General features: G+C 42.9%; 1 protein-coding gene and 1 pseudogene across 1 annotated transcript in view; one reads left to right on the top strand and one right to left on the bottom strand.

Moving 5' to 3' along the window:
- FBXL13 (F-box and leucine rich repeat protein 13) overlaps positions 1 to 23,651 on the top strand; it is a 276,722-nt gene that overhangs the window by 194,131 nt on the left and 58,940 nt on the right. The gene's annotated exons all lie outside the window — the stretch shown is intronic.
- Positions 10 to 15,453, bottom strand: LOC141131142 (uncharacterized; annotated as a pseudogene).

The following is a 23,651-nucleotide window of genomic DNA, read 5'->3' as shown; positions in this document are numbered from 1 at the left end:
TAAGTCCAATCATGTCCTGGGCTCAGACCAACTTGACGAATCTGACAGCTGTTTATCTTCCACAACAACAAATGGTCTCTCCACACCGAGGTTTTCAACTGGATTCTGTCTCTTGGAATGATGCCGAAGGTAGACCTGTTTGCATGCCCTTGCAACTACAAACTGAAGAAATATTACACGAGATGTCGTTGTCCCCAGGCCTTCAGAGTGGATGCCCTGACGGACCAGTGGAGATTCCACAGGGCTTATGCCTTTCCCCCAGTTCCGGTCATTCTCCGATTTCTATCAAGGCTCAGGTGGGAAGAAGTCGAAGTAGTGGCAGTTGTTCCGTATTGGCCCAACAGACCATGGTTCCCCCTCCTGTTGCAGCTCAGATACCGGGATCCAATTCCTCTCCCTTCCAGACCAGATCTCCTGTTGCAGGATACATCTCTTCACCCATGCCCATCCCATCTCCATCTGATGGCTTGGTTTTTGAGAGGGGAAAGCTGGAAGCACTAGGATGTCCAAGTACAGCTATTGTAACTTTACTGAATGCCAGAAGACCAGGTACTAACAAAGTTTACCAAAGAATTTGGTCAAAGTTTGCAGATTATGTTTCCACCACTGACGGTTCCTGTAATGATCCAAAGATACAGGATATTCTGGGCTTTTTACAAACAGGCCTGGATCTGTCCTTATCAGTAAGTTCTTTACGGGTTCAGGTTTCCGAAATCTCTGCCTTCACAGGTGTATCCTGGGCCAGACACCCTCTTACTAGGCAGTTCTTCAGAGGAGCAATAAGGCTCAGGCCTCAAAGAAAACCAAGGTTTTCCAAGTGGGATCTTCCTTTTGTCCTGGATTTCTTTTCGGAAAAAGAAATACAACATATGGATCAGGCAGCTATCAAAGATCTTTCTCTCAAAGTGGTCTTCCTAGTGGTCATAACATCGGCTAAGAGGGTCTCTGAGATCAGTTCTCTAGGATGCAAAGAACCATTCCTTACTTTCTTTCCTGATCGAGTGGTCTTGATTCCTATGCTAGGATCAAATCCTAAGGTAACATCTGTATTCCATGAGAATCAAGAGCTTGTTCTTCCAATTTTCCAGACAACTGAAAACTCTAGTATTCATCCTTTAGATGTTGGAGAAGTTTTAAAGCAATACTTAGAAGCCACAGCTTCTTTTCGGAAGTCTGATCATCTGTTCATTTAATTCCATGGAAAAAACAAAGGTTTGCGTGCTTCTTCCAGAATCATTGCAGCTTGGATTGTTCAGGCCATCCAAGGGGCTTATAAGGCTAAGGGTTTGGCTCCTCCGGAGGCAGTGACCGCTCATTCTACCAGGAGCGTTTCTACATCGTGGGCAGCTTCCTGTCATGTATCCCCAGAAGTGATCTGTAAAGCGGCCTCATGGTCGTCGATTAACACATTTATGACCCACTATTGCGTAGAACTGGCTTCTTTGTCTTCAGTTAATTTTGGTTTGCATGTCTTATCTGTTGATGGTGCCAATTAAACATTTTTTTCTTTAACCAGCAATTTCCCACCCGGGTGTGTATGGCTAGTCATTTCCCATACGTAGGCTGCCATGGAGTCTGTCAGGAAAACGGAAAATTTATATCAAATACTTACCATCATTTTCCTTTCCTGATAGACTCCATGGCAGCAGGAGTTCCCTCCCATTTGCTGGAGTAGGCTAAGTTACGGAACACGGTCTCTGACTAGAAGCAAAGATTTATGGGAGTGGGGTCCTATGAGGTATGAGAGGCGGGATTAATTCATACCTAGTCTGCCATGGAGTCCATCAGGAAAGTAAAATTACGGTAAGTATTTGATATAAATTTTCCATTATTTCCATGTTACTTTGATTTCCTTGATTCACTATAGCTTCTCCCACTTTGTTTAATCGCCAACTCAAAACTTTTTATGAAAATTAGTGTTATGCTTTTCCCATAGCCACCATGCTTTCCAAATAAAGATAATCTCCCAAAACTATGTTTAAAAAAAAGAAGTGTGTGTACTATATTAACACCTACCTAATATGAACTCTAAATAGGTTATATGACCCAACTCTCTTATATACTGTATAAGAACAAGTCATAAGATTGAATAATACCAATAAATCCAGAAAAGTGATAAAGACCCCTGTTCAAAATACATTTACTCCACTCATTAGATGTAAACGCAAAGCAATATATATATAAAAAAAAAAAGCCACATCTCAAGAAACTCAAATAAATGGTAATAAAGTCCTGTATACAAAGGGAATTTTTCCCCAGTCCATCAGTGAAAATTCAAAGATAATATAAATCTTCAATAAGTTCCACAAAACGTGAGCCACTTCCAGCTTCCCTAAGTGTTCACCCCACCATCGTGATGAATTACAGGTGTGCCCTCACCTTCTTGGGTGGACCTCACAGTATACACAAGGTCATAAACAGCTTTATGTAGACCAAGGCTCCAAGCACTTTCCACAGTAGCTGCATTTTAGTTCTTTTCCTCCTCACCAGCAAGAGTTATTGCTCTTACAGAGAGAAGAGAGTGCTCATAGCGTAATATGTCTCAAACTTTATTAGAGAAATTAAAGGATCCACTTTTACATGAATAAACATCAGCTTTACAATGTAGAGTAACGCTCCTGCCACTGTCAGGGAAAGCTTGTAACCCCACAGAAAGTTCCGATTGGTGTGGTGACATCACGGCCCCTCTCACATAGGCTGGAAGTGGCTCAAGTTTTTGGGATTTTATGGAAGATTTATATTACATTTGAGTTTTCACTATCTGGTGGACTGGGAAAATTTTCCTTTGTATGCAGGACTTTTCTCACCATTTATTTGAGTTGTAAAAAAGAATTTTTTTTTTGGAGATAGCAGTTTGATGTTACATTTAGTGAGTGAACCAATTGCATTTTGAACACAGGTCCTTCTCACTTTGCTGGATTTAATGGTTTTATTGTATTTTATGACTTGTTTTTATATATAAGAGAGCTTAAGATGGGTCATTAAACCTATTTAGGCTCCATGCACACTAGCATTTTTTATAAGCTCACAAAACGCTAGGAAAAAAAAAAACGCTGGGTGAAGAACGCTGATAATAGCATTTTTTTGGCTTATAGTAGCGTTTTAGTAGCTTTTAGGAGCGTTAGCGTTTATAAGCCTTTTAAAACTACATGGAAAAAAAAAGCTGTTAGGAACATTTTAGTAGTGTTTTGAAGCATTTAGTAGCATTTAGGAGTATTTAGAGGTTCTTTTCTGCTGGGAAAACACTCCAAAAAACTCTACAAAAATAATTTTTTCTGCTCCTAGAGCACAGATACAAGACACACTAGACACAAGTCCATCGCACAAAAGTTCATGCATGCTCGCAATCAAGCAGAAGGAGCCCAAAAGGTGACGCACTGGCTATTGAATTTCCTTTTTATCGGCTCGTAGTACGTCTTGTACGTCACCACGTTTCTAATTGTTGGCCAACATTTTGTGTGACCATGTGTATACAAGACAAGTTGGAGCCAACAACCTTCGAACAAAATTCCACGGTTTTGTTGTCGGAATGTCTGATCGCGTGTACGAGGCATTAGAGTTCACATTAGCTAGGCGTTAATATACAGTAGTACACACACTTTCTTTTTTGATCATAGTTTTAGGAGTTTATCTTTATTTGGAAAGAATGGTGGCTATAGGAAAAGCGCTACACTAATTTTTGTACTATTTTCTTATTTTATGTTGAATCTGCTTTATTCATTTTGAAACAGAACATGTCTACTTCCAGCAAATGTATATTTAATCATAGAGACAACAGTAATATAAGGCCAGACATCAGAGGGATATGACAAAAGTAAAATTTTCTTCATAGCCATCGAGCATTATAATGTTAGAGATCACAATGAAAATTACAGTACATTCCAGAGTGCCATGTATGAGAGAAGCTAGGTGGAAAAGTAGAGAGGCTGAAAACAAAGTAGAAGAGAAAGAAAGAGAAGAAAAAAGAAAAAAAGGGGGGGGGGAGGGGAAAGGGAAAGAAAGAGGAGGGGCAAGATGAGAGGGGGAATGCACTATTTTCTTATTTTAGACAACACTAAAACTTTCTATAGAAAAATAAAACTTCAGCCACTGGTCAAAATTATGTAGAATTTAATGGCTCATAAAAAGGCAATACATGTAGTATTTTTTAAACATTCCTAATGCTCAGGATACAGGCAACATCTTACAAGTTACATTACCTATTTTCCAAAGTTTATTTAGAAAAGTATGTAAACTGGCCAACTCAAACTTCATTAAAGTATGTAGTGCACAGTATGCCCTGTTCCTCTTCCCTCCCCTACCTGCTGCACCCCCCAACGCTAATACCAGCAAACTCCAGCTATCAAAATGTTACCCAGGACTCTCTCTGTATAATAAGAAGCTTTTGAACATTGTCTAAAACAGAAGCTTTAGGTGACACTAAACGATATCCTTATTCTCCAAAATAATAATCTATGCACATCCACGACTTAATGGCCCTGTAATCTATTTTTTAATAAATCGTTTCTTACTGTGTTTTTAATGTCCTCTGCAAGCTCATAAACACTGTTCTGTGCACGCTACACATCCCATAGTCCCTAGCTAATCCCTGGGCTAGGGACTATGGGTGGCTACATTCCTACATAAAGTGGGACCATGGAGAATAAACATGACCACCCTCTAACAGGAAGTTGTATCACAGCAAAAAAAAAATTCTGGCGGTTTAGAGGAGGCTGAGAGCAATAGAAGGTAATTTTTGAGTAAAGAAGACATACTTGAATTGAACTGTTTATTAAAACTAGAGTTTTATTAAAATTTTAAGTTAAATTTTATTGTCCCTTTAAGTAAGAAATACATGTATATGTAACAATATTTGAAGGGACAGTGAGTTTTTTGTGATTGATTTAGTAAACCTTTTATTTGAATTGCTATTTAAAGCAGAATGAATGCTTGCAAACTCCTATTTTACTAGCCTGTTTTCAGCTGGAGAGCAACTTTTTCAGACTTTGAGTGTCAGGAGTTTGATATTCTTGCATTACCATAATTTTTGCGAACAGTGGTAGCCTGCGTGTGTATTTTTTCAATGTCTGGACCGAGGACCTCCCATTTTTGCAATAGTAGTCTGCATAGTTTACTTTTTTTCAGAATCATAACATAATTTTTTCTTTGTCTTCCCCCGTCTGACTGCCAACATGATAGATTAGTAACTAACGTTTTCAGAAAGAGAGGCCTGCATTGGCAGCTTCCATATTTCCCTCATGATGGGTTTTCTTTACAACTCTGTGTAAAAGTATATGTGTGTATTTTCTTTTAGTCTGAAATAGTATTAAATGGTAAAGGTGTGTCTTTTTTTTTTTAAAGAATACATTGTAAGCAACCTAGTGGTGAGCATATTATGTACTGGGGAATACACTATGTAAATCCAAATACTTACTTTGGATACTATTTACCACCATTGGCTCCAGGTGCTTTGTTGCAGCTTTGATTAATTTCCTGTTCCTGGAACCGCACTTACTGAGGTGCAAGACACTGTCCTTCAATTAGCTGGGACAAAAAGGGAGCAGGAGAGTGACTTGCCAGTGGGCTGTGTGTTTACATGTAATAATCCATATTCCCATCGCACACATTCCTGGAGAGAGCTCTAGGGTACTGGGTGCTGTAGCAATCACCAACTGGAGACTGGGTCATGAAAGCCACAATGAATATATTTTCCAGCACACTTTGGATCTTCAAGTTGAGTCCAAATGTTTTTTTATTAAAGCATGATCACACCACAAACAAGAGAATAAACTCAAAGCGGTAGTAAACCCCACTTTGTTATTTTTACCTACAGGTAAGCCTATAAAAAGGCTTACCTGTAGGTACAATGAATATCTCCTAAACATGCACCGTATAAGAGATATTCACCCTGCATGCAGCAGCTGATGTCACTGGCGCATGCGCTCTAAATTCCGGCATACCGCGCTGGACCTTCAGAGCTTCTTGCCAGAACCAAGGGCTCCTGCGTGCATGCACGGGAGTGATGTAATCGCGTCTCCGGCCACTCACAGCGCCGGAGCCCAGGAACCCGGAGGAAAGGCAGGGGGACGATGTCAGCCCTCTCAGCGGTGACCGGGCACCGCTGGAAGGGCTTCGATCTGAGGTAAGTATTTCATAACGTTCTAGTGTGCAATGCATACTAGTACACAGGGCCGGGACAAGGGGTGGGCAGGAGGGGCTGCTGCCCTGGGCACAGCAGAGCAAGGGGAAAAAGAATGGACCCAGCAGTAAATCCATTCTACGGTATGCATTAACAGAGGGGCGCAGTACCATTACCATCTAGCGTGCAAAAAAAAACAAATTGTCCCTGTCTAACATATCACAGTAAAAACAGAGGGTTTCATTGCACACATTTGCAAATATATGTGGATGCCGCGGTGCCTACGTCAAGGCTCTTATGTATACTGCGGTCCTAACTCTATATTTTTCAGAGTGTCCAAGTTGAAACATATATAGCAGTAGCTAAATCAAGGGCAGGTTTGCCTGGAGGGAGCCCACTCCTTCTTAAAGGCACAGGGACACATTGGACACCCTGCAAGAGCAGAATGGCAGCTGAATACAACCAATGTGTCCCCACACCATATCAGTGAACAAGTTATACAAAAGTATGGCAACCACCCACAGCTGGACTGGTGGCTCCACAGGGGAAAGAAGCCATCCTAAATCCAAAAGGTGGAGAAAGCCCTCGGGACCATCTCATTCACCAGGGAACTGAAACTTCTATATATCAAAGAGCAAACAGATTGTAATGCCCTGTACACACGATAGGAAAATCCTATTGTGTGTACAGGGCAGAGGAGTTATAATCAGCATTTGGAATAGCTGAAAAAAATTGACTTTACTATCACTTTAACTATATTTTCTTCTTAAAATTTGTTACATTGTATTATGACAACATCTTCAATGTGATCTATTCTTGAGTAAAATTCCTGTGAATTTCATGTTTTTGGACTAATATGATTCTTATGTCATTTTCACTCCTGCCAGCTCTGCAGAAACTAGCCATGTGTTAGAGCCAGAAAATGAATTGCTTTCAGTAACTTTCATAGAAATTATTTGTATTTTGCTCACTATGGGTCCTGAACTAGTGGAGAAGGATTGTAATTGTGTTAGTATTTCAAGGATGGTTTAAAGGGCAGCATAGCTCTTGGGGAGAAAATTTTTTAAAAAAGTGCTTTCTCTACACACATCCACTAATATGGACTAAGACCTACCCAGCCCATAGGGCATCACTACAGAATGAAAATTACAGAAATGTTCAATCCAATATAAGGGTCACAGTGCCAAAATCATAGTCTGGAAGCAAATATGAAAATGTGCTAATGTTTTCCATATATTATGGATTGTAATATGTTCACGAGGTAGTATAATAATGGGCATAGTGATGGAGTTGTGATGCAGGCGTTGCTTGGGGTAAGTAAGATTACAGAAATTCCTAACCTCAACTGATGTGCAAATTGTCATACAGAAGAGGATCTCTGTGGCAACATTTTTTTTCAATATTGCCTAACATGGATGACTTATTTTTAGTGAGCATATGAATGTGAGACCAGCTTATGAAATTTTTTTTAATTCTAGTTTTTTAATAGCAGGATAGCTGACCCCACCTGCTATTCTCTATTAATTCTGTTTAGAAGGCAGCTCACATATTAAGTTCAAAGACTACTCATCTGTTACAAAACACTGTCAAAGACTGTTACATGTAACAAGGCTGTCAAAGACCAATTGCATGTAACAAAAGACAATCATACTGTTTATATAAAACAAAAGATGGCTCACATGTAACAAAGGACTGTCAACAATGGCTCAAATTTAAGTCCATACCATTGTTCTCCCATGTACATAAAAGTTCTTCTATAGATAGTCCACAGTCCATGCCACATTAATTATTTTCCATATTACAAAAGCACAATTTTGCACCTAAAATGCAATTAAAACTATAAACACATATTTTTGTATTGTAATAATTATACGCATTACCAGCTTTGCGAGGTGTGAGCAGCATGTGTATAAGATTTTACTGGCTTTAGTTTAATCATTAATAAATTTGAGTTTGCATACTCTGTGTAAGGCCCCTTTCACACGGACGGACCTGAACGGACGCTCCATGCAGGTCTATGGAGTGATGGATGTTAGCGGTGACCATGTCCGCTGGCATCCAATCTGCTAAAATCAGACGTATGGCGATATGTTTGCATCCATCCTGGTGCATCGGATGAGATCTGATGAAAATGGACATGCTGTCCATTTTCGTCCAATCCCTCCATAGGAATCAGCAGCGCTCTGACAGGCCCCTCTCCACTCAGTGAGCAGAGATGGACCTGTCATTCGCCGGCTCAGCAGAGATCAACGGAGAGATCTGCTCAGCTGGCAGACTCCGCTGAACGGATCCGCCTCGTGCACATGAGGCCTTATTCCCAATTGCTGCAAGAAAGTAAAGAATGTCATATGTGTGTTTTTATCTTAAAGGAAATAGATTGTGCTTGCTAATGAGTTCTTCTAAATGTAACCTCCTTTGGCAGCAATAACTTCGACCAAACGTTTCCTGTAGTTGCAGATCAGACGTGCACAACGGTCAAGCAATTCTTGACCTCTTGACCGTTCCTCTTTACAGAACTGTTTCAGTTCAGCAGTATTCTTGGGATGTCTGGTGTGAATCGCTTTCTTGAGGTCATGCCACAACATCTCAATCAGGTTGAGGTCAGGACTCTGACTGGGCCACTCCAGAAGGTGTATTTTCTTCTGTTTAAGCCATTCTGTTGTTGATTTACTTCTATGCTTTGGGTCGTTGTCCTGTTGCAACACCCATCTTCTGTTGAGCTTCAGCTGGTGGATAGATGGCCTTAAGTTCTCCTGCAAAATATCTTGATAAACTTGGGAATTCATTTTTCCTTCAATGATAGCAATCCGCCCAGGCTCTGACGCAGCAAAGCAGCTCCAAACCATGATGGCCCCACCACCATACTTCACAGTTGGGATGAGGTTTTGATGTTGGTGTGCTGTGCCTCTTTTTCTCCACACATAGTGTTGTGTGTTTCTTCCAAACAACTCAACTTTGGTTTCATCTGTCCACAGAATATTTTGCCAGTACTGCTGTGGAACATCCAGGTGCTCTTGTGCAAACTGTAAACGTGCAGCAATGTTTTTTTTGGACAGCAGTGGCTTCCTCTGTGGTATCCTCCCATAAAATCCATTCTTGTTTAGTGTTTTACGTATCGTAGTTTCGCTAACAGGGATGTTAGCATATACCAGAGACTTTTGTAAGTCTTTAGCTGACACTCTAGGATTTTTCTTCACCTCATTGAGCAGTCTGCGCTGTGCTCTTGCAGTCACCTTTACAGGACGCCCACTCCTAGGGAGAGTAGCAGCAGTGCTGAACTTTCTCCATTTATAGACAATTTGTCTTACCGTGGACTGATGAACAGCAAGGCTTTTGGAGATACTTTTATAACCCTTTCCAGCTTTATGCAAGTCAACAATTCTTAATCGTAGGTCTTCTGAGAGCTCTTTTGTGCAAGGCATCATTCACATCAGGCAATGCTTCTTGTGAAAAGCAAACCCAGAACTGGTGTGTGTTTTTTATAGGGCAGCTGTAACCAACACCTCCAATCTCATCTCATTGATTGGACTCCAGTTGGCTGACACCTCACTCCAATTAGCTCTTGGAGATCTCATTAGTCTAAGGGTTCACATACTTTTTCCACCTGCACTGTGAATGTTTACATGGTGTGTTCAATAAAAACATGGTAACATTTAATTCTTTGTGTGTTATTAGTTTAAGGAGACTGTGATTGTCTATTGTTTATTGTTCACATTTTATGACCAATTTGTGCAGAAATCCATATCATTCCAAAAGGGTTCACATACTTTTTATTGCAACTGTATGTATGTATATATATATATATATATATATATATATATATATATATATATATATATACACACATACAAATTAGCAGCAGCAGTATTTTATATAGTATTTTATATTACTGCCACTAGGATGTTTTCAACTAATTGCAAGGCCAGTATAAATCCTTGCCAACTCTAACAAGAAAATCTTCCAGCTGAGAGGCTCAGCAGCAGTTTTGTTTTGACTCATAATATCTGAGCACAGAAAATAGCTCTAAAAGCATCTGACCCGAGCTGCAGATACCTCTATTGACTGCTCAGACATAAAACGTCAACCGACAACGCCAACCCTCTCCAGCTTTTGGCATGGGAACCTTGGTCCTTTCAGGCTGCCAATAGAGAAAGGTGCCAGACAGTATCAGTCTCCTTTCTGAAAGTGCAGTACTATTATGGGCCCTGACTCCTAAGGTACACATGCCCTTAGGACATGGCGATTGGCACTGGTGGGGAACACAACACAGGGGTAGTGGATTTGGAAAAATCCAATACTGAGTGGAATTATGGAACTCATTGCATGATTCCCAAGTTGTCTAATTGGATTCTCACCCTGAAGATCAGTATAATTACTGGTCATTGCGAAACTCAGAGCATTGCATAAAGCACAGCACTTAGTATATAGTAGTTGTGACGAACCCTGCCCTCCTCGCTAACTTGCAACAAAGGACCGGCCAACCTCACACCACGCTGTCACTTACGTAACAATGCCACTCTCAGCTGCGCCCAGCACAAAGATTTTCCAGCTTGCAGGACCACAATCTAGGTGCGAGCAACCTGAGAGTGGTTGTCACTGGGCTAATTACACAATTAACCCTTTAACTGCCACCACCCCCGTTTAAAAGACCGAGCCGGGGGAGATTTGTAATTTTAGCAATACCAATTATAATTTTAGAATAAGCGTCTTCCACACACACTGCCACCACAGACAGGTCTGCTCAGAGTCTTACTCTACAACAGTAGCGCCCTTCAAGAGGCAGGTTCGTTTATAGCTTGCATTAACAGCTTTAGAGACAAGGTTAACACTTTTCAACACAAGGGTTTATTATGAAAAGGTTAAAGTTGATGCAAATAAAACATTTACAGAAAAAAGATGTTTCAAAAGATAAAGACAATATACAGCCACAAAGGAATAAGGTAGAATTGGGAAAGAAGAATACTTGCAATTAATGTCCGAGGGTTGATCAGAGTTCGATCGATGAGCTAGGTAATCGGTTCTCAACTTGGCAGATGTTTCTTCTTGGATGGTAAAAGGAGAACTCCCCATTGTCTTGGCATCTCCTCTTTTCTGCCAAATCAAGGGGGTGTTGACAGCGACCAGTAACCAATCGTCTGGTCATCTTGTTTAGGGGTTGGTTGCTGGGAGGTGTCTACACTCATGGCCACGTCCCAGGTAGATTTTGTGATACATATTCATATATCTGCATCTATAGCGTTTACAGACTCCAAATATCCATATTATTATGCAGCGTGAGATTTCCTTCAAAACAAGTATAAACATGCTATGTCTATAATGTATAGTCTGCTCAGGAGGAATAAGTGGTACCAGTGGTTTCCCATATGACCTGACATAGGGGTGTCTGGACTTGAAACGTTACATATTATCTGAGGAAACTAAATATGTCCATATTATGGCTGTGCTATTACAAAGTCGGAAGTTATGAAACATGCTGAAATTTCATACTTATTCCACTGTTTTAAACTTGATGTGTATTCAGACAATTTACAACCGGGGCCTGTTGGGTCTCTGAATGGAGAGGGTGACAGTTTTACAACAGGCCTGAACACTCTGCCCTTTCAACAAGCTGTTTTTTACTGACCTAGCCTGGTTCTGTTTTCTCTGTTGAGATAACCTTTTCTGTTGAACTTAAAAAGCTTTGAATTCCTAAGACTAGGGAGGAGGGAGTTCAGATTTTCTCTGTAATGTTACATGGTTAGCCAACTGTTATGGCTACTTCCACACAAAATGGCAGCTAGCTACAGCTTTTCATGTTCAGTACGTGATATCGTTACACCTCCCCCTTAGGTGGTTGCATGGAAGGGAACTACAATTTCCCTCCTGACGCAACCGACTTCTGTGGGCTCAGCTTGTCGTGACAGCCCATCAGCTTTGCCATGGGTGCTGCCTTTCTTATGCTGGATGGTGAAATCGTATTGCTGCAGAATTAGGCTCCACCGAAGTAGTTTGCCATTCTCCCCAGCCACACGATTTAGCCAGCTCAAGGGATTGTGATCCGTGATCACAGTGAAGTGCCGTCCATAAAGGTACGTTTGTAACTTCTGGAGAGCCCACACGATCGCAAGACACTCCTTTTTGATTGTGGCATATGCTACTTCCCTGGGAAGCAGCTTCCTGCTCAGGTAGAGCAGGCCTCTCTTGAGCTGGCCTCTCCGGCCTCGTCCACCTGGCTCAGGACTGCACCCAATCCATAGGCAGAGGCATCCGTCTGCACTAGGAAACGGCGGGTGAAGTCTGGAGCCTGCAGCACAGGTGCGCTGGCCAGCGCCTCCTTCAAGGCCTGAAATGCCTGCTCACATTCTGGTGTCCAAGACACCACCTTGGGCAGTTTCTTTTTGGTTAGGTCAGTCAGAGGTTTGGCCAGGCTACTATAGTTACATACAAACTTCCTATAGTAGTTAGCGGTCCCCAAGAAAGACATAACCTGCTTTTTGGTTTGGGGGGTAGGCCAGGCCAGGATGGCCTCAACCTTCCCTGTCTCGGGTTTCAGGGTACCTCCTCCTACCTGGTGTCCCAAGTACTGCACATCAGTCATGCCAATCTGACACTTACTGGGTTTTACAGTCAGATTGGCAGCTGTCAGTTGGTCCAGGACCTGTGACAGGTGCACCAGGTGTTCTTCCCAGACAGGGCATATCACTCCAGGGCTTCTTGAGCCGACCATTTCACAAGGTTCCACCCCTCCTCGTAGGTCATCCATGACCCCCGGAGAAGTGGCTGGCGCGTTCTCAACCCGAACTAGCATTGCCTTACATGCAGACAAGCCACATGGGGTGGTAAAGGCTGACTCGTCCTGAGCCTTCCGTGTTAGGGGGGTTGGTCCACGCCCCCTGCTCAGGTCAATGATGGTGAGACAGCGGGCACCTACCAGCTGCTCTGACCCCTCATGGTTCCTGGGCATGGGGAAGGCCACAACAACAGGGCTGGCGTTCAGCCCTTCAAGGGCTCCTGGAAGCCTGGTCGTCTGATCCCTTTTGGGGGCCAGGACTACCTGTGGCGCCCAGACTGTCCGAGCTCCCTGAACGACCCCTAACTGCATAATTTCCTCAGTCCCCTTTGCCCCGCCTGTCGGTGCCTCCTGCAAGGCAAGGTGGGCTGCAAGGGTGAGGGGAGGATACACCCGGCCGCCCACCTTGTGGACGCCATGGGGTGCCCTCCCAGGGTTTCCCATGACCCAAACACGGCATGCTGTAAGCACTGCCAGCATCATGGGTGCCTGGAGGGGAAGGAAAGGTGAGTGGGACTGAAGGCCTAAGCCCACTCCCTGAGTGTCAGCTATCACTTCTAGCAGGGCACCTAACTCTTTCCGTTCAGGTATACGGTCTCTGCTAATGACAGGCGCTGTGCTGGTACATTGTGTGAACATCAAGCTAGGCCACAAACCATTGTGTTTCACTCCAGCCCTGGCCTTCCTGATTTCACCTGGACCTTCACAGACCATATCAGGTGACACCTTCAACACATTCCCCTTAGGCTGACTGAACACAGTGAGCAACTGTTTAACCCTTTCAGTCTCCAGGCCTCCTGCCTGTAGACCAGTACAGCCTCTCTGCCCACTGTCCCTGTCACGCTCTTGTTTATTTTTCTCAGCAGGGGAGCTAACAGCTGGCCTGCTGAACACTGCAAAGCCTTTGTCTCTCAGCAGTGCTGGCTGAGGCGTGGGACTACAAGTACCAACCAGCTGTCCTGTGACACACAAGGACAACTGCTGGGGTGTAGTCAAGGCAGAATACTCTGGGTCAGAGTCAGAAATGGGGCCACCTGGGCCACTCCTGGGCTCTGCCGCCAGAGACTCTATCTTCTCCACCCTCCCAGCATTGTGGGTGCCCTCCAACAAAGACATAACATCATTACATTCAGTAATTACATTCTTAACATCAGCTACACAAGCATTTGATATCGGCACATGCAAGGGGGCCTCCTCTCCTTCTGTAGGTGAAGAAGACCCCTGTACCTCCACTCCACCCTCCCCCTCTCTCTGTCCATCCACAGGTTGCCCAGATATTACCCCAACATCTGTAAACAGTACCTTGGTAGGTCCAAAGAGTTCCGTGGGAGCATCCTGGGTGCTTTTAGCAGGGGCATAGTAAGAAACAAGGGTACCTAAATCAGCACCCAACAACACCGCAGTGAGGATCTCCTCCGAGACTCCCACTTCTCCCATCCCACTTCCGGCACCCCAATCAATGAAAACATAGGCACGAGGTACTCGTGAGCGGGTCCCTCCCGACTCCGGTGAGGGTAAAAAACTTTCCAGGGATGATGTCCCTTCTTTCTATCACCTCTGGTCTGCCCAAAGTGACTTCAGCTCCTGTGTCACGGAAACCAGTAACGATCTGGTGGCCCACGGTGCCTGGCTGCAAGTTGGCGGTGGTTACCCGAGTTTTCCTGCGGACGAACAGCACGGAAGAAGGGTTGCTGGCCGGATGGCCAGGTGATGTCGTCTTCTTCTGCTCAGGGCACTGCATCCTGAGATGTCCGGCTTCCCCACAGTTGTAGCATTTGCGTTTGTCAGTTAGGAAGGCCTTGGCTCCAGGAGCGGCAGGTTCCGGCTGCTGAGGAACTTGGTTGGTAAGCAGAGGAGGGGTTGCCATGTGCGATTTCCCTCCTTTCCAGCCATTCGGAGGAGCCTTGCGATGGTCAGATACCCAAGAGTGGATATAGGTACCTGCCAGTTCTGCTGCTGCTTTGGCAGAGGTTGGCTTTCGCTCCAGCACAAACTGTCTGATGTCTGTAGGACAGATGTGCAAAAGTTGATCTTCAATCATAAGATCTTCCAGGGATTCAAAAGAATCGGCTTTCAAGCCTTTAGTCCACTGCCGGAATGTGGTGCGTAAGCGACTTACCACATCCATGTATGAGTCCCCAGGCCCCTTTTGCAAGGACCTAAAATGCTTCCGGTACACTTCCGGGGTTAGCTGAAACTTTTGGATGATTGCAGCCTTTAGGGCCTCATAATCGTCGCACTGCTCTTCTGACAGTTCGACATAAGCATCCAGGGCCTTGCCTCGTAGCCCTGGCGTCAGGTACTGGGCCCATTGGGCTGGGGGCAGATGATACTGACGGCAAGTTTTTTCAAACGACAGTAGATACACGTCAATGTCACTGTCCTTTTCCATAACTGGAAATTTGGCTGCCGGGGTCACTGGCAGAGAGGCATCCCTGTGCTCTAGGGATCCCAAGTTCTGAGCCTGTCGCTGCTGCTGGAGCCTAGCCATCTCCAATTCGTGCCGACGATCAGCCTCCCTCTCAGCCTGGCGTTCCTCTCGCTCAGCCCTGCGTTCCTCTCGCTCGGCCTGGCATTCCAGAAACTGCAAGTACACTACAGGATCCGTCTCCCTGAGGTTTTGTAGAGTTTCTTGCATTTGAAGAGAGTCTATGATGGTTTCAGGCAATCTGATGCTGGCCTGCTCTTGTGGTGGCTTGGAGGTAACAATCCGTGGTATTCCAGTGTCAGTCTCTGCTTGTCCATCTGGTGAGGCCGCCTCTGAACCACTGGGCTCTGGAGTAGCGGAAACCTTTTCTGGTCCAGTTTCCCCCAGGTTCTGGTCTGTACGGATATCAAACTCCTGTAAGGCATGTATCAAGCCTTCACGATTTTTGCCACCGACGTCAATGCCTCTTCTCTTCCTGTGCACTCAACAGCCAGTTCATTCTTGCTCATCTTTTTATATGCTGATAACCCAGACATGTTGCAAGCAGAAAAGATAGAACAGAAAGAAGAGATAGGAAGAAGGGGTAGGAAGGAGCTGTTGCTGTATGTCTCTCTTAACCAAAAAAAAAAAAAATATGCACCAGCTTGTCTCTAAGGACTGTTTCCACAAAGGTTACAACCCTTCAGTGCAGAGCTAATTCCTAACAATGCACTGAATGCTCTTAATGCGAAACTATCCCACTACGCTGCCAGCCAATATGTGACGAACGCAGGTGTCAGATCCCTGCCCTCCTCGCTAACTTGCAACGAAGGACTGGCCAACCTCACACCACGCTGTCACTTACGTAACAATGCCACTCTCAGCTGCGCCCAGCACAAAGATTTTCCAGCTTGCGGGACCACAATCTAGGTGCGAGCAGCCTGAGAGTGATTGTCACTGGGCTAATTACACAATTAACCCTTTAACTGCCACCACCCCCGTTTAAAAGACCGAGCCGGGGGAGACTCGTAATTTTAGCAATACCAATTATAATTTTAGAATAAGCGTCTTCCACACACACTGCCACCACAGACAGGTCTGCTCAGAGTCTTACTCTACAACAGTAGCGCCCTTCAAGAGGCAGGTTCGTTTATAGCTTGCATTAAGAGCTTTAGAGACAAGGTTAACACTTTTCAACACAAGGGTTTATTATGAAAAGGTCAAAGTTGATGCAAATAAAACATTTACAGAAAAATGATGTTTCAAAAGATAAAGACAATATACAGCCACAAAGGAATAAGGTAGACTTGGGAAAGAAGAATATTTGCAATTAATGTCCGAGGGTTGATCAGAGTTCGACCGATGAGCTAGGTAATCGGTTCTCAACTTGGCAGATGTTTCTTCTTGGATGGTAAAAGGAGAACTCCCCATTGTCTTGGCATCTCCTCTTTTCTGTCAAATCAAAGGGGGTGTTGACAGCGACCAGTAACCAATCGTCTGGTCATCTTGTTTAGGGGTTGGTTGCTGGGAGGTGTCTACACTCATGACCACGTCCCAGGTAGATTTTGTTATACATTCATATATCTGCATCTATAGCGTTTATAGACTCCAAATATCCATATTATTATTCAGCGTGAGATTTCCTTCAAAACAAGTATAAATATGTCTATAATGTATAGTCTGCTCAGGAGGAATAAGTGGTATCAGTGGTTTCCCATATGACCTGACATAGGGGTGTCTGGACTTGAAACGTTACATATTATCTGAGGAAACTAAATATGTTCATATTATGGCTGTGCTATTACTAAGTCGGAAGTTATGAAACATGCTGAAATTTCATACTTATTCCACTGTTTTAAGCTTGATGTGTATTCAGACAATTTACAACCGGGGCCTGTTGGGTCTCTGAATGGAGAGGGTGACAGTTTTATGACAGGCCTGAACACTCTGCCCTTTCAACAAGCTGTTTTTTACTGACCTAGCCTGGTTCTGTTTTCTCTGTTGAGATAACCTTTTCTGTTGAACTTAAAAAGCTTTGAATTCCTAAGACTAGGGAGAAGGGAGGAGGGAGTTCGGATTTCTCTGTAATGTTACATGGTTAGCCAACTGTCATGGCTACTTCCACACAACATGGCAGCTAGCTACAGCTTTTCATGTTCAGTACGTGATATCGTTACAGTAGTACTTAAAACAGAGCAAAGATGGAGTGCTGAGGATGTGTAGCGGAGCCTGGGAGGGGACCCTGGGGCTGAGGGGGCTCTGCCTCCAGGCTGGGTGCTGAGGAAGGCGAGAAACTGATTTATTAACTTCATATTTTTTAACTTCATATAAAAACATTACAATTATAACATGACATAGCCCAACATGGCTTGTTTGATGTATTAAAAAAAAAATTAACACATACATTTTTTTACAAATTTATTTCACAGTTTGATGTTTGTCTTCACACCCTACTATACACCACTTGTCTCCTTTTTTTACTGTTAGGACTGAATAACTTGTGACTTATAGATGATTTTGATGGGGAGATTTCAACGACTTTAGCACAGCATGTTTCATGGGTCCCAAATGTCCTACTTGTTCAGGTTCTGTGACAATTTATTGCATTAACACAGCTATTGGGATCAGGAACCTGGGGACCACCAGGTTCCTTGGGAGGAGGGCCAAGTAAACACACACAAAGGGCCTACGTGGTATCTCCTTTAAAAGAAGAGAAGACTGAAAGCTAATAGCATATTCCCCCCCCCCTCCATTAACTTACAGTAGACCGTGCTTGTTCCCAGTATGGAAGGAACCTCTAGAACTGTGTAGCAATGCCTAGGATTGTGTGGAATAAGAAGCCAACTGTGCAGCCCTTCAGGTGGTAACAGCAACCCCTGTGCTGTTATCAGTGGAAGGCCCCCTGGCCTCTGTCATACCTCTTTTCACAGGTCTGTATGAGCCTCTCTTGCTCGGCTTCCCTTGCTGTCCACAATACAGCTTAATCAAGATTTAATTTCATGTGTTCACACCACTCTCCAACTCAAACACTTTCTGCAGTACCATCTGCTGCATAATCACCTCTGTAGCACCTTATCTTGAAGCCCTCTTCACTGCTGTCATGTTGCTGCTTGTGTGCTCCAGTGATTTTGACAGTCAGTGGTCACCATTTTCCCGGTGCTGTCCTTTCTGAAGTATTTTGTCCCTGAATGCTGTCCCCACTATCTCCTGGTTGTCATAAAAATGGCAAATTCTAGTAACAGTGACTAATCATTGCCCCTTCTGGCAGTGATTGGCTCTCAACTTGCCTCCTCTATCCATGTTATAGTTATATCCTGATCTGACTCTTCTCTCATTTTCCCCCAATCCACAGTCAATGATCTCTTTCTTCACTCCCTGGCTTATAACCAACTCCTGTCATACATCTTTTCTCAGTGGAACCCAATTGGCTGCTGTTCCTCTCTTACCACTACCATTCAGTAACAATTAGCTCCTGCTGTGTCTACTTTTCCCCCAACCACAACATTTTCTTCCCTTTCCTCCCCCTGATCGTGGTCAGCTTCTAATTTTCAAATGCCCCCCATTAGCTCATACCCATCCTCCTACCACAGTCAGATCTCACTCTACCACCTCCCTCTTCCCAGGTCTTGATCAGCTATTGTTCTGCCTCCTTGAGCTTTTCTCCCTGGGCCTGTTTCAGATCCCTCTCTGCCTTTCTTCCTTATGATCGCTGACCATTAATCAGCTATCAGCCCTTTCTTCCCTCTCATTCATGCTATGATCAGCTTTATCTCTGACTCATCTTTGGCCCCCAGTCCTTAGTTAAATGCTGTTATGCCTCCTTCATCTGCTTATAGTAATTGGGGTACACGAGGCCCACCAGAGGAAACAGGAGCCCATCTTATAGCAGTGTACTCTGTTAGGATTACTCTCCTCTTGTGATCAGTCGAACTCCAGGTGTATTGAAAAGCAGACAATTTATTTCAGATGTGTCACACAAATGGATGATGCTTACAAGTCAAAAGATGCAGTAAGAATCATACAAAGAGATGAACATCCCCTCTCCTAATACCTACAATAATATAGAGATAACGCTTCTATTGGCTGAGGAAACACACATAGCGTGCCTGGTACAAAATGGTACTTTATTTGCCAATTAGTGTTTCCTGTACATTCTTGTTCTACCATATATGGTTAAGCCTAATCATCCTACAACTTACTATGGAGTTAGTTAAAGCAAACGATACAGCAAGTTAATACAACAATGTGCTCAGAAGTCATCTTAAGAAAAGTCTCAGGGTTATTGTTTTTTCTAATAGTTTTTTCTAATAGTCACACAATAAACATTTAAAACTTTTCTAACATTCCCTCCTCTTGTGTGACTATTTTATCTCAACACATTTCTATAATAGTCCCTGTGTTTATACACTTTAGGACTGTATGTCATTAAGTTGAGCTTCCATGTCCACATAGGTCTCCTCAGAGGTAGGAAGGGCTTGATACATCGTTCTTTAGACTGCGGTTTCAGTCAGTTTTTGTGAAAGTCCTCGAATACAGGGAATGCAGCAGCATCCGCAAGTGACCAAAATGGCCAAAGCCACAGCAATTGAGATCAACCATGATGTGATAAGTCCAGTCCACTTACTGAACCATTCTTCAAGCCAAAAGTAGTGAGCAAACCCTGCGAGCCACTTACGGATAAATGCCTAACAAAATGGTGAGTAATTAATCTTAGGTGGAGACCAGCTGCAAACACTCAGTCACGTTTCATAATCGTGCAAAGTGGTAAAAATAAAACAATGTGTCTGCGCTGGAAAAAAATCACATCAATCAAAAGTGCAGCAATAATAAACATAAACAACATAGGTATTAACAAATAGTACACTTGAGTGAAAATACCCCTAAGTGCTAAAGTATAAAGTACACAGTGCTATATAAAACGCACAATGTGAGTGGTCAATCAAAAAACATATAGATATTGGATCAAATGAAATATAAAGGGATATAACTACTAGTGAATGAAATAAAGTCCAAAACAGTATATATCCAGAAATATAAGAGTGCCCAGAAAAAACATAGTCCGAAGATTTAGTGAAATCCGCATATCCTTCCTTCCAAAAGTGTGTCACCAAGAAACATGCTGTAGTGTCTTCCAGCCACCCCCACAGGTATATATGCTCACCTTCCTGTGTGTGACACAGTGATTAAACTATGTCAAACAAAGCTTTGGAGCCACTCCTGTGCTCTTTTGGAACCAGCTGTGCAGACCTCCAATGCTCTCAAATGAAGATAATATATGCAAAAGAAAAAAACTCCATAGCGCAATATTGCAAGGTGTAATAAAAGGATTTTAATAAAAAGTTCTCTCCCCTTGCTGGGGTACTCACATACTGTGGGTGCGTGAGTGCACCATCCTTAACAAACAGAGAACGGACAATCTCGCGGTGTGGAGTGCGATGCGGTGTGTGTATCGAAACTCTCCTTCTCCCTCTCTGCAGAGAGGGAGAAGGAAAGTTTCGATACACACACCGCATCGCACTCCACACCGCGAGATTGTCCGTTCTCTGTTTGTTAAGGATGGTGCACTCACGCACCCACAGTATGTGAGTACCCCAGCAAGGGGAGAGAACTTTTTATTAAAATCCTTTTATTACACCTTGCAATATTGCGCTATGGAGTTTTTTTCTTTTGCATATATTATCTTCATTTGAGAGCATTGGAGGTCTGCACAGCTGGTTCCAAAAGAGCACAGGAGTGGCTCCAAAGCTTTGTTTGACATAGTTTAATCACTGTGTCACACACAGGAAGGTGAGCATATATACCTGTGGGGGTGGCTGGAAGACACTACAGCATGTTTCTTGGTGACACACTTTTGGAAGGAAGGATATGCGGATTTCACTAAATCTTCGGACTATGTTTTTTCTGGGCACTCTTATATTTCTGGATATATACTGTTTTGGACTTTATTTCATTCACTAGTAGTTATATCCCTTTATATTTCATTTGATCCAATATCTATATGTTTTTTGATTGACCACTCACATTGTGCGTTTTATATAGCACTGTGCACTTTATACTTTAGCACTTAGGGGTATTTTCACTCAAGTGTACTATTTAATAATACCTATGTTGTTTATGTTTATTATTGCTGCACTTTTGATTGATGTGATTTTTTTCCAGCGCAGACACATTGTTTCATTCTTCAAGCCAGTTTGTTAATGGATCATTAATACCTGATTTTTCCGCTAATTCATTCGATAGAGCAGTCAGTCCTTCCAAGGCTCTGGTCGCGGTCCCTCCAGGAGCTGTATTAGGGCTAAAGGTGCAACACATGCTACCAAACATTTTGCATACCCCTCCTCTTTCAACTAGGACCATATCTAAGGCCATTTGGTTCTGCCATGCCATTAGAGATGTGGTGGCCAACTGTTCTGTTAGGCCCTTCACAGCGTCCCTAGTATAGTTTACAAACCATTGTTGGTTATAATATATATTTAGTTAATCCAGTCAACATTTTTATCTATAGTCACCCACCAGAGAAGAGACTCAAACCCAGCTGTCACCTGATTCCTGGCCTTAAACTCATCTAGCACTCCGCGAGGAACCCCAGTCTCATCTATGTAGATCCGAGAGTCAAATTACCCTATGGGGGAGGTGTCCCTTCGATATCGTTGGCGACTCTCAGTTCACGGGTGTTCTGACAGGATCCTCAGGGGCATAACCAGCTGGACCATAGCGCAATCCCCTCGGGCATTGGCCAGTATCCTAGCTTACAGTTTCTTATCCCCACACATCCACCAGTCATCAACTCTCTGAATGTCATGTATAACCCAGTCACCATTACCCATGTTAATCCTCTCCCTACAATAGTCATCGGGTAGCGACCCAAGATCCACCCCGCTACGGTTCCCTGGGAGTGCAAAACAAGTAAAGTTGCCAGGATAAGCAGTAACCGCTGGAGGTATCTGAGGTCTCTGTACTGGGGGAAACAACAAACTCAACATGACAGGTAAAATTTGTTTCAGGTTTAAAGCTATTATTATACAATCGCAACACACATTTTAAACCTCCTGGATCTGTATTGTGATCTAGAGGAAAAGGAATAGTTGCTAAATGTAGTCTTGCTCTAGCACAAACTAAACAGTTTCCCTTTTTTTTTTAAAGTTTTAACCGTGTACCTCAACCATTCTAACCACTCATTTTTTCCCTGGTATCCTGTCTCCAAAGCTATGGCATCTTCTACTGTTAGATTAGTAAATCTTATAGTTTTACTCAGTTTTACTCAGAACTTCTATTTTAGTATGGCGTCACTTCCGGTCTGAGCGGCGATTGTTGTTTACACAGCGCCGGCTCTTGTTTTATCATGTGAGTATATCTCCTAAACTTTTTATTAAATAAAGCCTTTTTAAACAATATCACACTATTTTTTTTTTTTTTAAGCACGTCACTTTGTATGGACTTATCTACTAATAATTTAGTGTTTGCAATAATTTCATCATTTGTTTTGGTTTTGAATGTGGTCTTACTGTGGTGTAACACAGAGACGTATATTGAATTGTGCATTCACATTTTTGTTGTTTGTTTCTTTTTTTTAATTTATTTTTCACTTCTGCTTAAAGTTTATCTATTGGCATAATTGGATTTTTATTCACATACCAGATTTTTGATACAGCAGACATCCATATTTATCACTTTGCCAACTAGGTATTAGATCACTGCATTTCTACAGTTCCAGATATTGTAGATCATGGATTTTAGTTTGCGGACTCTAGAGGGTGTAGCACACCAGTTGGACACCCTATCTGAAGTTCAGCACCTTCAACACACACACTCTAATATCCATCAACAGGGGGTGTAACACTATCACTTGTATAGGTTATTTTTAATTCTTGCCCCCAGGGGGTGCAACACAAAAGTGGTTTACTGCATCAGAGGTTTAATACATAAAGTAGTTGCATTTGTTTAGATGTTTGGCACTTATATATATTTTTATTTTTTTCAAACACATTTTGAGACCAACAGACAGAGGATGTATCACACTTCATTTTATTTGAGGCATACCTCCCCTAATATTTTACATATATATATATATTTTTGATTTGAAGGGAAATAGCGTTACATCTACTCTCCCATAATCTACCTTTTCCTGTTGTCAGGTTTTATTAGGTCGTAATACCTTGAGGAAAAATTTGCCTGAGGGGTCAGTTTCTGACACCCATGCTCCCATAGAGTACAACCACTGATCTTCCTTCCTCGACTCCTTCAATGTTATCAATAATTGTTTACAGTTCTTACTATGTGTGTAGGGGGAGTTGGCCGCTTCTGTAATTGAATCTTTCCTTTATTCCACTCTTTTTAGGCCCTGGTAGATTATACCC

Source organism: Aquarana catesbeiana, linkage group LG03 (genome assembly GCF_042186555.1).
Source record: "Aquarana catesbeiana isolate 2022-GZ linkage group LG03, ASM4218655v1, whole genome shotgun sequence".
NCBI lineage: Eukaryota > Metazoa > Chordata > Amphibia > Anura > Ranidae > Aquarana > Aquarana catesbeiana.
This window is presented reverse-complemented; position numbering and strand designations above follow the sequence as displayed.